Here is a 13,940-nt window from a genome sequence, read left to right as displayed (position 1 = left end):
GATTAGTGTGTGTGTGTGAGTGTGTGTGTGCTAATGTGAGACAAAGTAAAGCAGCAGAGCCAGCATTTGTGCTGTCACTCACAGACAAGGATGTGATCTGTCCTCAGGGGGGGAGCTCTAAAATATCATAAAGTAAAACCACACACACACACACACACACTCACAAACCATGGCAGACACTGTCGATGGAAAATTCCAGAGCTGATAACCTCGGGGGCCCATGAACTAATCTGGTGCCCAATGATTTATTCTGTTGAATCATGTCTTCTCCTGCCAATTTGACATTCTTAACTGATGACTTTTTCCCTCTCCAGGCAACACTTTAAATCTGATTATTGGTTAAAAGCTTGGAGCAAATCCAGATTCCTTGTCATTTTTATTCCCCTGTTATTGTTTCAAGAAGGAGTACAGCACTAAGCCAGGAACCTTTTCTTGTTCCACAGAGTTGCTTAAAATCAGTGTGAGGAGCGAGTGGCAGGCAAGTCTCACATCACGTGCCTTTGTGTGTGTGTGTGTGGGGGGGGGGGGGGGGGGGTGTGTGTGTGTGTGTGAACGATATTAGAAAGTCTGCGTTGCTTTTGGCTCGTAAAATCAGCCCCTAATCTTTGTCCAAATATCTACTTTGTGCACACACAGGGCTATTTGTGTACACACACACACACACAGTTTTCTCACTAGAGTCTGGAGTTGATCAATGAGCTAACACCACTTACCGACTTACAATGCGTGTTTGTGTTTGAAAGTTAACTTCATTAGCTGATCAAGAACTTTAACTTTAAGTAGTGAAACAAATCAACTCAACGGGTTTAAATGGATTTGGATAATCTCCTTTAGGCTGGTGAGCACAATGGCTACGTTTACAGAGACTGCGACACTACTGGCGACCTTGAGCTGAATCAGACCAGGTCCACATGGAGACCAAGTTCTGTGTAGAATCTGGAGTTTTAAGTCGCTGGATCTGAGTCTGTTAAAAACTGCATGTCATAGTGAATGTAAGAGAAGATTCTGCATCTCCAAGTTTTTTTTAATGATGACATCATATTCACTGCTTATCTCGACTTCATTCCAAAAGTCATTGCTTCATATCAATAACATAGAACTACAGATAACAGCTACAGATGAGTGTATTGGGAAATATTAACACAGTCTTCAAATCTTCACTAACTTCATATATGGTGCAAGCTTCCCGTTTCTAAAACAAGATAACAAACTTCATTCTAAACAAAGTTTATACAAAATCCAGTGTTTCCTATACATCGATGAGAACCATGTCAGGCTGTAATAATCACCCTTCAAGAGACACACCTTCAAGTGGAGACTGAACAATAAATAGGTTACTAAAATCGTTGATGTTGATAACAATTTGGTGACACGTGTTTAATTGAGTTAAAAAACAAGACAAATAAATGAGATATGTTCGGATGTTTAAAAACGACAAAAGATTGAATAGAAAATGAAACAACTTTGTGTCAACAAGGCCTAACACAAATATATCTTGGTTAAAACACAAAGTCAGAAGTTTTCACTTCACAATAAAGGTTTTGTTAAGAAATTAAATGTTTCACATGGGGACTTATGCATCTGAGCAACAAGATGTTTTAATTAACTGAACATAACCCTTTTAAAAACAATCAAGATTTTAGCATAAAGAATCCACTTTGCTAGCTTCCTGCTTGACTGAGCCATTATCTTTGTTACCGTATGTTCTTTTTTGTCAGTGTATATGTGTCTACAAGTTGTATTTATCAGCATTACTCAGATTAGAAACTGAATCCAAGACAAAATAACGTGGATCCCTAATATTCAGTTCTAAATCAGCTCAAGGATGTTTGTGGTGAGTAAATGGCCAGAAAAGATAATTCAGTCCCTGATCCTGAATCAGGCTGATAGAACACAGGTCCGTGGGAAAGAGCTTCTATCTACCGCTTCACTTCTACTCCAACTTCATCTCCAATTTGTCATCATCTCTGCAAAAAACTGTGCTTGTTTGATCGCAGGTTGCTTAATTGGCCTCTCTGTCAGAACTTTCTCCTTCACTATTCATCTCAACTTTTTCATGCTCACATTCCTCCTCTCACTGTGGTCTTGGCTGACAGGGAGGATCAGGAGGAGAGAGGTATGCGGCCGCGGGGGGAGGAGCCTGGACCGAGGCCACCTGCCGGTCCAGGTGTCCCTCTTTGGGTCTGTGACTGGCCCGGGTAACTCCCGGGGGCCACCGAGGTCTAGGTCTAACCCACTCAATCTGTCAGCAGTGAAGGATGAATGCATCATGTGTCAACGGGCCAGTAATGCTCGGTTGATGAGAAAACCGCTGCCCTCGTCGGTCATGAGAGGCTTTCAGGCGAGTTTGAACATTATCGAGTTTATGTTTAAACGCTCGGAAGTTTTCTTGTCAAACACCTCAGTGGCTGGTTGAGGAGTTAAGATGGGAACCGTCACACACAGAAGACAACAACACACTCACACATGTGGCTGCAGGCTGTAATGTCTGCTTGAGTGTTCCCGCTGTCATAGAGATAAAAGCGTGCCCTCAGGAAGGAGCTTTTTTCCTTTTTCTTTTGTCACTTAATGCCAAAGTTACACCCTGAAACAACAGCTACGCAGCTTCCCAGCCGCACAGTTCAAACCTTGTTCTTAATCTTACACTCCTACATTACACACCAAACCAAATTAATGTCAACAACTTTTCAAACAGTGGACAGTTTCTGACAAACCTAGCTTCTCTCAAAACACCAGTTTTTAAGAAAAACTTTGAAATGTTAGATGCTGACCAGAGCACCTCCTATAGCAGCTATGACACATGGAACTCAGTGTTACAGACAGAAAAACATTTTTTTAAACAAAGTATATATATTTTGCTTTAAGAGAATATTGTGAGCTTCTGTACACATTTAATGCATGTCATATTTTTTATTTTTTATTCTTCACTTTCCCAATTTTAACTGAGCAAGATATGTCTTAACTGTGTGGTTGCTTAGGCGTACTTGGCAATGTGTTAAAGATTGTTTTGAGTCTGGAAATCGTGGAAACAAACCCCTTAAATAAAGGTGTTGCTTTTATAAGTGTCCTAAACATTTATTTGAAGCTGCACTGTTTTGTTTTTTTCACAACATTTAAAGGAAACTTGTAATAACCTGGAGTATTTGAAGGTTCTGTATCTGTCTTCTTTGCTACTAAAAACTCAACATGCTGTAGTCTTGGTCATATTTTTATCATGTTTAGATTGATATGCAGGTGGATTAATGAATGGACATTTATTTTTTAGTTTTCTATATGGAACCAAAATTTAAAATCAGCTAATAAAACAACAAATGCACCTTAAAGGGCTTTGATTAATTTGCATTATTTAACCAAAAGAGGACTAATGTGAATATTTATGGTGGACTTTAAACAAGCATCTATGTATCTACGTAGTCAAACTCACACTTGTCGTATTCATCAATATATTCATCTTTATGATCCAATTCGACCGGCTCATCGACATTAAAACAGTGTGAAACAGACAAATAATCACAGCGAAATCAATTAGTTCCCACTTTGATGCGACCGACTGCCGATCATCAGTGACAAAAACAAGGACAGCAACAAGAGACTCCTTCTTCTCCGAGACCAATTAATTCCCTTATAAACTGTCAGCCTAATTGGAGGAGGCCCTGCGGTCGGCTTCGACTTTTAATCCAAGTGACATTGATTTGGCTGGGAACAATCGCAACCTCCTGTCTGAAGCCATGTTCGTCACCGGACGGCTATGTTCTCTCCATGCAGAGGCCGCATGTAATCCAAACAACAACAACAAAAAAACGACACCTGGGGTTGGAAACCCGAGACGCCCACGGCTGTTCCTGCATGCCTGCTCCTGACGGACAGTCATTAACAGTCGCTTATTAACGCAATCGTTTACTCATTAAAAATGAAAGCCGGAGAAAGAAATCTGTGTTTAAACTGTTCCTGAAACTAAGACACTTAAAGACAAAGCACTAAAACTTTGTGACTAACTACAAATCTTATGTTGCTGTAACGCAAAACTATTTTGAAAGATGTTTTTTACTGCTTGTACGAATATAAAAGTTTGTTATTAAGACATTTTGATCCTCTCAAATAATAGTGAGCTTCTTTAAAATAATAATAACAATAAACCATTTCCCAAAGGAGACCTCCTGAGGAATCAATAAAGTTCTACCTTACCTTTAAGAAATGAAAGATAAGTACTAGTAAATAAGATGTAAGCACTAAATGAATACATGACAATAATCTCAAAGATTTGGTCACATTTGTTTGATTCAGTTGTCACACTAATATATTAAACTAAGGATTATTTAACTCTTAAAACTGTCTAGCTCAAACATACAAAAAGTATGATGATACTGCTGAATATAATACTGGGTCCTTGTGAGGTGTAAGGTACCTGTGGTTCCATCAGAGGTTTTTGAACGTGTCAAGATGTATTTTAAAGTAACTATGGCACAACTATAACCCCCTTTGCTCAGTCACAACAGTGTTGCTGACCCCCCTCTGTATCATATGTATCACTGATAAGCATCTTCCGGATACTGATGCTAACACGGTGAGGACATTCCTCAACATCCAAAAGCGATCCTGCCTTTTCCTTTTTCCTGTTTTTATCCTGAATTTACACCCCCATTTTCCAGCTCGGCACCCCAGAAGCTGCGGTCATATGGGGGTTCCTCCACGGTGTTGTCTCTCCTGCGGGAGCTGCTATAGGCTGCGGCCTGCTAAACCTACAGACGCTGCTTCACAAAAACACCCAGAAAAATCGATTTAAAGACCATAAAACGATACGGAAACCGTAATAAAACACCGTGTCGAGGCGAAGCAGAGTAAAATAAAGTCAAGAACGAGGAGAATTGTGGAAAGTAATGCAGAAGTTTGGACGCAGAGGTTATCCAGACCAGCTAAACATGAAGACTAACATAAATAACTTGAAATAAGTTGAGTGGATATCGAGCTGTAACGTCAACGCTTGTCCTCGGATAAACAGTCGTGTGTTTGGCTAACTTTTTAAAGTTACACGTTTAGCGAATGCGTGGTTAAAAGCGATGTATTGTGAATAAAAAACGTGAATGTGGAGTTAGGAAAACACATTTGTGGTGCCTTAAAGTGAGATAAAAGTTGTTATTGTGCAGCTCAACTATTAGGTGTTACTAACGTTGTTGTTACGGTGTATTACGGTACAACAAAAAAGAGGTTAAAACTTACCAAAACTGCAGTATGTGGTGCTTACACCTCGATTTTCCAGCAGCCGACCTTCAAGCTGCGTCTCCTCTTGAGTTTTAGTCCTTTTAAAACAAAAAGTTCTAACTTCTCTGTTCCCTCTAAAAAGCGTCGCTTCTTTAATTTACTGCGATGCCACCGACATTTTCTTCGGCTCCCCAAGTTCTCACATTGAAAGGCCGTTTTTGGATGACTGAGCTCTCAAACAATTCTCCCTTTTGCGACGCCTTTTCGGGTCCTCCCACTTCCCAAGCAGGAGGAGGGATCTGAACAATAGGGACCGGCTCCCAGAACCCCAGAGCCGGGCGCTGCTGAGGCCCTCTGCCTCACACTCCTGGCATCTTCTGGCTCCAACTTACACCTAGCCTTGGACCAGTAAACATTTGACAACTAGTTGTTGTGAGGATATCTGTGATTAAAAGCTTATTCCCCCAAACTTGTATCACCCAAAACAGGGAAAGGGCACCCCTCCCCCTCACCCTAGTCCCTTCCCATGATTTGGGGTGCCCCCATAGAGTTTGTGTTGACCCTGTCTATTGAGACATGTGGGCCCTTCATTGCACCTGGCACTGATGTTGTGGCTCGCAGTGCCAAACCTCCTCAGCATTATCATGTGAACTAGTAAATAAGGATTCCAATCAGCAATTCAATAGATCGATTTGAGATGTTTGGACAGCTAGCATCATTGTTCCGTGTTTATGGGATGAGTCAGATCCTAGATACAGATATATATCAGTGTTTTTTTTGCAGTTAGATATATATAAAAAAAATAGTTTCAGCTGCCCATTAAACTTCGTCCTGGCACACCTGGGTACCCACCCACCTGCCTGGACTACAAGGGCCAAACTCTCCTGACTCACTCCCATATTTAAACTGTTGAAGTCTTCCTCTCCAAGATGCAGTAAGTCACTCATCATGATAATGTTTTGAAGTCATTACTTTATAAAGTACTTTATCCCCCGTCTCAAATCTCAGCGAACGAGAGGTTACGAAAGTGAAGCCCATTACGGCCTAATAATGGTCTTCACTGCAAACTCAGTGTTGATTAGTTGTCGTGTCCTACAAATCACAGTTGTGTTTCATTTTTGTAACTAGTTGTCACGATGACTTTCACTAATAACTTTTTTAAACCTAAAGGCCTACTAGTTCACTAGTGCTTGTGCAAGTGTTTCATGGGTAAAATAACAACATCACTGTTACTTGTTCACTAGTAAATAAATTGGATCAAACTAGATCACTAATAAAAGACAACAATGGCTTAACTAGTGAGCATACTATACTTTACAAGTTAACTAGTGAGCAATTAAGCATTCACTAGTAAACATGTCAATGCACTTGTTCACGAATGAACTTAATTCAGGTTTGACTAGTTTCTAAGTCAGAGCTCTTTCACTACTACGTGTTTTTTCCATGTGATATCAAGGATATAAAATAAAGCCTCACTCGCCTTTCCTTAGGACTGCAGTGGGATCTGGAACTGCTGTTAAGACTTTCTAAGCTGGTCAAGTAATGTATCAAAGGGTTGAGGGTCGTGGAGGGTCATAGATCAATGACAGAGTCACCAGCCAGCAAACTTGTGTTCTTTTTGAAGCATTTTCAAATCATCTCCACCACCATTTCCACTATATGCACCAACATACCAATGATCATTTCCACCGTTGAGATAGTGTGTTTAGATATTCTAATTCTAAATGTTCACATATTACCTTTATTTTCTTCATGATGGACAGCGACAGGTGTAAAGACATAAACACAGAACTTTGATTTGTGAGGACCATCTTGATAGGATCAGGTTCGGGAGCTTTAGAAACCTCTCATAGGAAATGCCAAAAGAGAAAAAACAATGTTAATTTTAAGTATTACAAAGGTATTTTTTGACAATCACTTGTTGAATATGTAAAGCTCAGTTAGCTCTACCATTTTGCTGTTCTTTGCAGTACTTGAGTTACTGTGATTCTCCAGTGTTGTGGTGCAGTTAGCCACCTCTCTGCCAATGTTTTGGTCCTGTAGTGTTATGCCCTGACCAGCCTGTCCTACCCCTGGTGCTCTAGAGGGTGGGGCGACCAAACAGGGAACCCCCAAAAACCCCCTCCCCCTCTCCATCTCTCCACGCTGGGTAGGATGAATTAGCCCGGGACAAAAGGCTTTGTGGGCCGGCCATGAAAGGACTATTAACCATACTGCATCCCCCAGAGGCCCTGCCCGCGGGACACCGCCTCCCAGAATGCCTCTCTCTCAGCAGGCCACTATCCCAGCATGCAATGCTTCCCTTCAGAACTAACCCCTGTCACCTCCGAGGACGACCATAGAGCCGCGCACAGATTGTCATGTAGATGGTTATAAATGTTGATATGAAGGTAATGAAAAGTAAAGAGGATGACAGGCGTCAAAGAGTGCGAGCGCTCATGTGGCGTGATTTGTGGTCTCGGCAACAAAGACTCCGAGGTAGATCTCACAACACTTTTGGCTGTCAGGTGTGAATCTGCTAAGAGTGTATGGCTCATAGCTGAGTGTGTGCGTAATGCATGAGGTAGTTTACTTTTTCTAATGAAGGTTTGGAGTACAGATTGTCTCCTCATCTCATTGTTTGGCTGGCTGCCATGACAACGGCAACTCTGGTTCGGTCCCCTCTCTGCTCCCTCTGTAGGCTGATGACCCCAGCAGCTGTGTCACTTCCTCAGGCTGACAAAAACCTGAATTAATCGCTCAAAAAAGGAACCTCTGCTTGCAGCTTAGGTGTGTTTAACCGTCATACATTTAATCATGAGTGCTGTCAATCCATTTTTCACTGTTGTAAAAATAGAGCAGAAGATGTTGGAACCTTTTATCCCTGAGATTTTTTTTCCACTAGCCTTAAAATACAGAGCCATGGGAAAACTGCTTAGGAAAGTAAATGATCCTAGTTTGACCTCTGAACTGGAGTCAGTACTCAGACGATAGCAGGAATGGTTAACCATAAATCACAAGTACACATATTCAAACTTCTCAGATCTTCTCTGAAAGTTGATCAAATTACAAAGTATTTCCATTCTAAAAAAAAAAGCTGAGTCTAAATCCAAACATTTTCACACACATTAAAACTTCCAAGCCATTTTTCCAGATTCAGGCAATTACTCTCTGGTGAATTTCAACATCTTTTCCAGATCTTTGTCACCACCGCCTGCTGTTTGTTTTCATTTTTCATGTCAGAGGAGCTCCATGTGGGTCCAGGAGAGAATTTTAGGATTGTGGAGCAGAAGAAAAGATTTGAAATGACTTAAACATATAAACAAAAGCTGATTTTCAGTTCAGGGAGCTGCAGAGGTTTAGTCTTCCTTTAGTCACTTGTACAAATGATCATACTTTGTTCATTTTGTCCACTAGACTCATATCAGCTGTATCATAATGATTGTTGTTGTTTAATAACAGTTATGTTGTTCCCACCGCAGACGAGTCACAGCAGTGATACAACAAATGTAATAATGTAAAAGTACAGACAATTACACAGTTCCCGTATGAAGTCATAAAGGGAATCTGTAATAACTGTTTCCAAACTGCACTTGAAGAAACATGCTCATAGTCTTGTAATAATTGTGTACACACTGAGCTGGAAGTACAAATGGACACGTCCTGACACACACACCACAAACATTGTCAAAGTAATAATGCGAGTGTGCATGTGTGTGCATGTGTATATCCGAGGCTGTTATTGGATCTCATTCCACTGTTATTGAGTTTTTGACAAAAAGATCCCAGTCCAAGTGGGGTCTGACCTGAGGGAGAACAACTCTTTCTGAGCTATCGTTTGTGCCCGAGCCGAGTGTGAGTTGCTGTACGTGTGAACATGTTGACTAACTTGTGTCTTTCTGCAGGTGAAAGCTCAACATTGTCTTTGCCAGTTACTTCCTGCAATATTTTTATTTCCTATTTGTTCCATCACCTCTGAAAGCTGCGTACCAATCGGGTGTAGGGTCCGTAACTTTCCACCGCTTCAATCCTTTCCATCCCTATAAGCTGTTTCCACAGTGGAGGAGCTCAACATCCAATATTCTGGTCCACCTTTTGCAATTTCCTTTAGACATTCTTTTGTACAGAGTCAGATGAATTGATAATTACATTTAAACTTTTGTCTATAACCAAAGTTGTTGTTCCTAAAATGATGAAAAAAGAAATACCTTGATTTTGACTGGGGTCGAAGGCGTGCTAGCAGTATTCCTGAGTGGTCAAACCTCTCATCTAGGAACGTTTAATGTCAAAAGATTAATAACAAAACATTTTTGAACCAAGGTCACTTGAAAACTATTCTTATTTAAGCAAGACGTGTCAAGTTATGCTTTATCTAACATCTTAAATATAAATTATCATTGATCTAGGGATGGGTATTGCTAAAGCCCAAACCTTTGCTTGAAAAATGGGAAAAAAAAACTCCATTTCTCTTTATCTTATCAGTATTTTTCTATGAACACAATACATGTAATCATGGGGGCCTGTTAGAAGCAAAGTGGTACAAAACTACTGAATACTCTTAACTATCGCCACCAGAACATTTTTCTTGGTTTTATTTAATTGAAATATTTCTGTGTGTTTAATGGACTCAAAATGATCTGAAAAGTAACATTCCTCCATGTTATTTAACTTTTTTTGGCAGCACACACACATGCTTCCTGCGACGTTGCAACTTAATTCTGTGATTGAGGGTCTATCTGACGCCCTCCTTGAAGAACCTCTCGGGCTTCAGCGTCACCTCATTCCGGCTGCTGCCCCGCAGTAAATACTGCCGGGCTTTTTGTCGCGAGCTAAATCCCAAACTGGCCAGTTGTCAGAAAGTTGTGAATTTATATCCCTGTTGGAGTGAAGTGTGAGTTTTGACTCAAACTCCTAACTGTGTCCAGATGCAGCAGACAGTCGTAATTGGACCTGGAGCCAGTTAAATCCCAGACGCGCTGTGCTGGGCTCAGCTCGTATAGCTGACTGGCTCAACCCTGCCCAAGCGGCATTTCACTTTTTTAAAAAACAAACAAGTATGCAATAAGTCTGGTGCAGCTGGAAAATGAAAAACAGCTCTTACAAGACGTCGAAGGGTCGGAGGCTTTAGCTCAAAAGTGAAGTCATAGAGTGGAATGAAAAAAGTTAGGGAGTGAAGTGAGTTTGAAATGAATAGAGCACCTGGTCGTCTCATCAAACTTTAATTTAAATGTGACTTAAACTCTCTCCTCTACCCTCTTCCTCAACTTTCCCCTCAAGCCTCCCATCATCCATCTTGAATTTGACTTCTCCTCCCTTATTTTGACTCACTTTCTCCCTCCTTCCTATGCCTCCCTATCATCTATCTACCATCCCTCCCTCTTTCCATCTCTCTCGTTTCCTGCTCTCAGGCTCGCCAGACGGTCATAATTAACGAGGAAAACGATAGTCCCCTTGGCCCTCGGGAGCCCACTACACTCTCTCCCCGAGAGAAAGAGTGTGTGTTGGAGTGCACACACATACACACACAGAGGGCTGTTTCCACTTGTACCTTAAGGCCTGGCCAAGGGTCCCAAATCACTCAATGCATCTTTATGTTCAGAGTCAGCGGCGAGGCATGATCTCAACTCCACAGAAGGAAAAAAAAGGAAAAGAAAAAACACAGAATGAGCTGAAGAAAGTCCCAAACACAGAGCGACCCACTGTCCAAGAGAAATAACACACACCCAGACGCACGCACAGACGCACACATCGTCTGCTGGCAGCAACAACACAACGATGTTCTCATGTAGCCGAGACTGTGTTGTGATTGTTCGACAGAAGTCCTCTGCTACACACATAAGATCGGCCTAAAGACTATTTCACAGACTTATGAACAGACCTTTGCATGCTGCACTTTATGTTTACCCAAAACAAGTTTCTGAGCCCTCTTGTTCCCCACCCTGGCTGGAGATCAGACCAGAGCAGCGGGAACTGATAAGGACGGGAACTGATGCTATCTGTCAGTCACAGCCAGAGGGCGGAGCTCGGAGCCAATAGGTCACCGCTCCGAGTCCCCTGGCTCTGCTCTCTTTCCTTCTTCAAATAAACAAATGTTGCTGCGAGATGCTCTCACATGCGGGCGAGATACGCCGAGTTAGCCGACTGTTTGACAACAATACACAGATGCCATGTAAGGTGAGGGGGGAGTTGGGGGGTGTCTCTGACTGACAGGCACCCTTGAGGAGGTCACACTTGTCAAACCTTCTATCTACTGTCGAGTCCATTATGACTCTGATTGACAGCTTCACCACTTTGGATTTTCTAGATAGTTTTATCATTTTCAAACTAACAAACATCATTTGAAAATACAACGATAATCTGATGTATGTTTAAAGGACCTGAACACATAGGGTTACTGTTGCAGTGCAGAATAGCACCTTTGCTAAGGCCTAAAATCACATGATGAAGATCAAATATAATAAAACCTTTTCCATGCTGAAGTTTAGCTCCAGCTAATGTTAACAAGGCTTTACATACTGTACATCATGTTAAGGACGTTGCCACTCGCAACGGTTGGTTCTGCATCTAATGGCATTTTTCCACCAATTGGTCCAGAAACATTCGTCTCTAATAATCTAGTCCCAAGCCGATGATGTAGTACCCTTTTGGCGGTACTTCTTCCTCTGCCTGTACAGGTAGTGTGTAAGTAGGCGACGTGAGACCGGTGCAGTGGTTCATCGCTTCAATAATGGCGATGTTTTCGGTCAATCCCTTGCATCAGCAACACCTTAATGTCCAGGTATTGCTACGTCAATTGACCCATGTTTGGTCTTATAGTGAAGCACAACAATAAATGCTTTTGGTTGGGTCGGTTGTTACAGCCCATTTTAGTGGTGGAAATGACCTTATAATTTGGTTTTGTTGGGGTAACATTCTGAAACCTCTCCACATCAAACCAAATCTACGAAGTAATTCATATTAATTAACATTAATTTTGGTTTCTCGTTTCAAATAAAGGAAATGTATAATTTTACATTTAATTTAAATTGGTAATTCAATATCGTATGAGGTGCCATCCCTCTTACAGTCTCAGGAACATTGACCTGAACAGCTTACACAGTACTTTGCCGCCCAGCCAACTGATCACAGCTGTCAAGCGCTCTTTACAAGGCAACTTAAAAGCTTGTATAATAATACAAAGGTCACTACAGTACATTTAAATATGAAGTACTATAAGGAAATAAAATCTGCGAGAACCCACTGTGTAAACCGCGATATGGCGGGGGACCACTGTATGCTCAATAGGTAGAAGGTAGAACTTTATTGAATTTAATTAAATTGTTCATGCAATACATGCCCTTATAGAAACATAACATAAATACTTAGCTCTTATAGAGTCAGTTACAAACTCAGAGTGCAATGACCATAAACTTTAAGCTCAATGTTTCTCCTCCACTTTTGATTTAAGATATTTTTCCACTGAGAAGGTTTGACATCTGTCCTTGAAGACGATCATGGCAGCGAAAAGCTTAAAGCTGTTTGTTGACTATTCCGGCAGATGCTCCGACAAGAGCTACCCCTGGATCTGTTCTCTCGATTTCTTCAGGCAGTCTCTGAGAATCCATTAGCAGACCCGCCATTTGTTCAACTTGTGTGTTCCATCACCGTCCCCATTATTGAGTCTGGATTCATTTTAGTAAACATAACACTGCATTTGTACGGTAATGAAGTTCAGATTTGGAAGGGAATAGACAGAAATAAATGCAGATGTATCTTCACTGCGGTGGGCTGTGCAAATCTGCTAACAGGTTGTTTAGAAAAGGAAGATAAATCAGCGGTTGGCAAGAAGGTGGACGAAGCTGGAACACCCTGGTGCGCTTGGAGATATTCCGTGCTGGATCAAGAAGTTTTGCAAGGATTTTTTCTTGCTGCTTCTCGATTGTTACTCAGAGAACATCCACTCAAGTCTTATAAGGTCAAAGGAGGCATTTATAGGAACGAACAACAATAAAACAAGTACATTTTTACCTCGTTAATTTGGATTCTAGAACAGATACACAAACAAACAGATAAATTATATCAGAATAATTCATATGAAGCTAATGAAACACATCGGCATATCTAAAAAAAAAATTGGTTCGATATTATCCTATGTAAAAAAAAAAAAAAAAGAAAATATTTTGGTCCGCGAATCGAAAAGCATGAAAATACACTAAAAAAAAACAAAACACCAAATGTTTTTCTTCAGGTTACAATTGTTGACTTGAGCTGACCATGTTTGATTGTAGCTGAACAGTATATGTTTTATGTGTGTTAATTTAGAAAAAAAAAATGAGATTGAAATAAATACTAATCGTAAAAAATGCACATTACACAACTGAATACGTAGACTAACTCTTCGTCGCCAAGTTAAGAGTTAAAACAGGATTAAATGTATAATTGTAAAGCCTGTCTAGACACCTGTTATGCAGTGTGTTTGCTCACGCTGCGGTGTTTGTGTGAAGGTGTATGTACATGTACTGGCAAGTGTGAGTCTGTGTGTGTATCTGTCCAGCAGTGTAAATATTGTGTTGTGCTCCACTAACAGTTCTTCCTCTGCAGTAGCAGCAAGTCGGCTGTTTATTTTCCTTCCTGACGGACGACTTCTTATCAAATAAGCAGACGCTGGCTCGTAATACGGAGTCGTACTCTCCGCTGACGGTGAACTGCTATGTTTGTTGGTGGGTGACACAATAGTCGACCCCTCAGATGGAGATGATGATCACCAGATGATGAGATATCTT

The 13,940-nt window shown here is 41.0% G+C and overlaps 1 protein-coding gene across 1 annotated transcript in view; it reads right to left on the bottom strand.

Annotated features, from left to right (window-relative positions):
- The window catches only part of boc (BOC cell adhesion associated, oncogene regulated), a 32,621-nt gene extending 27,058 nt beyond the window's left edge, over positions 1–5,563 (bottom strand). The window contains exon 1 of the mRNA XM_087789875.1: positions 5,218–5,563. The gene's annotated coding sequence lies outside the window, so the exon portion shown is untranslated. The remainder of the gene's footprint in view (positions 1–5,217) is intronic.
- Between the last annotated feature and the right edge of the window lie 8,377 nt (positions 5,564–13,940).

This window comes from Callionymus lyra, chromosome 4, assembly GCF_982586985.1.
Source record: "Callionymus lyra chromosome 4, fCalLyr1.hap1.1, whole genome shotgun sequence".
Lineage (NCBI taxonomy): Eukaryota > Metazoa > Chordata > Actinopteri > Syngnathiformes > Callionymidae > Callionymus > Callionymus lyra.
This window is presented reverse-complemented; position numbering and strand designations above follow the sequence as displayed.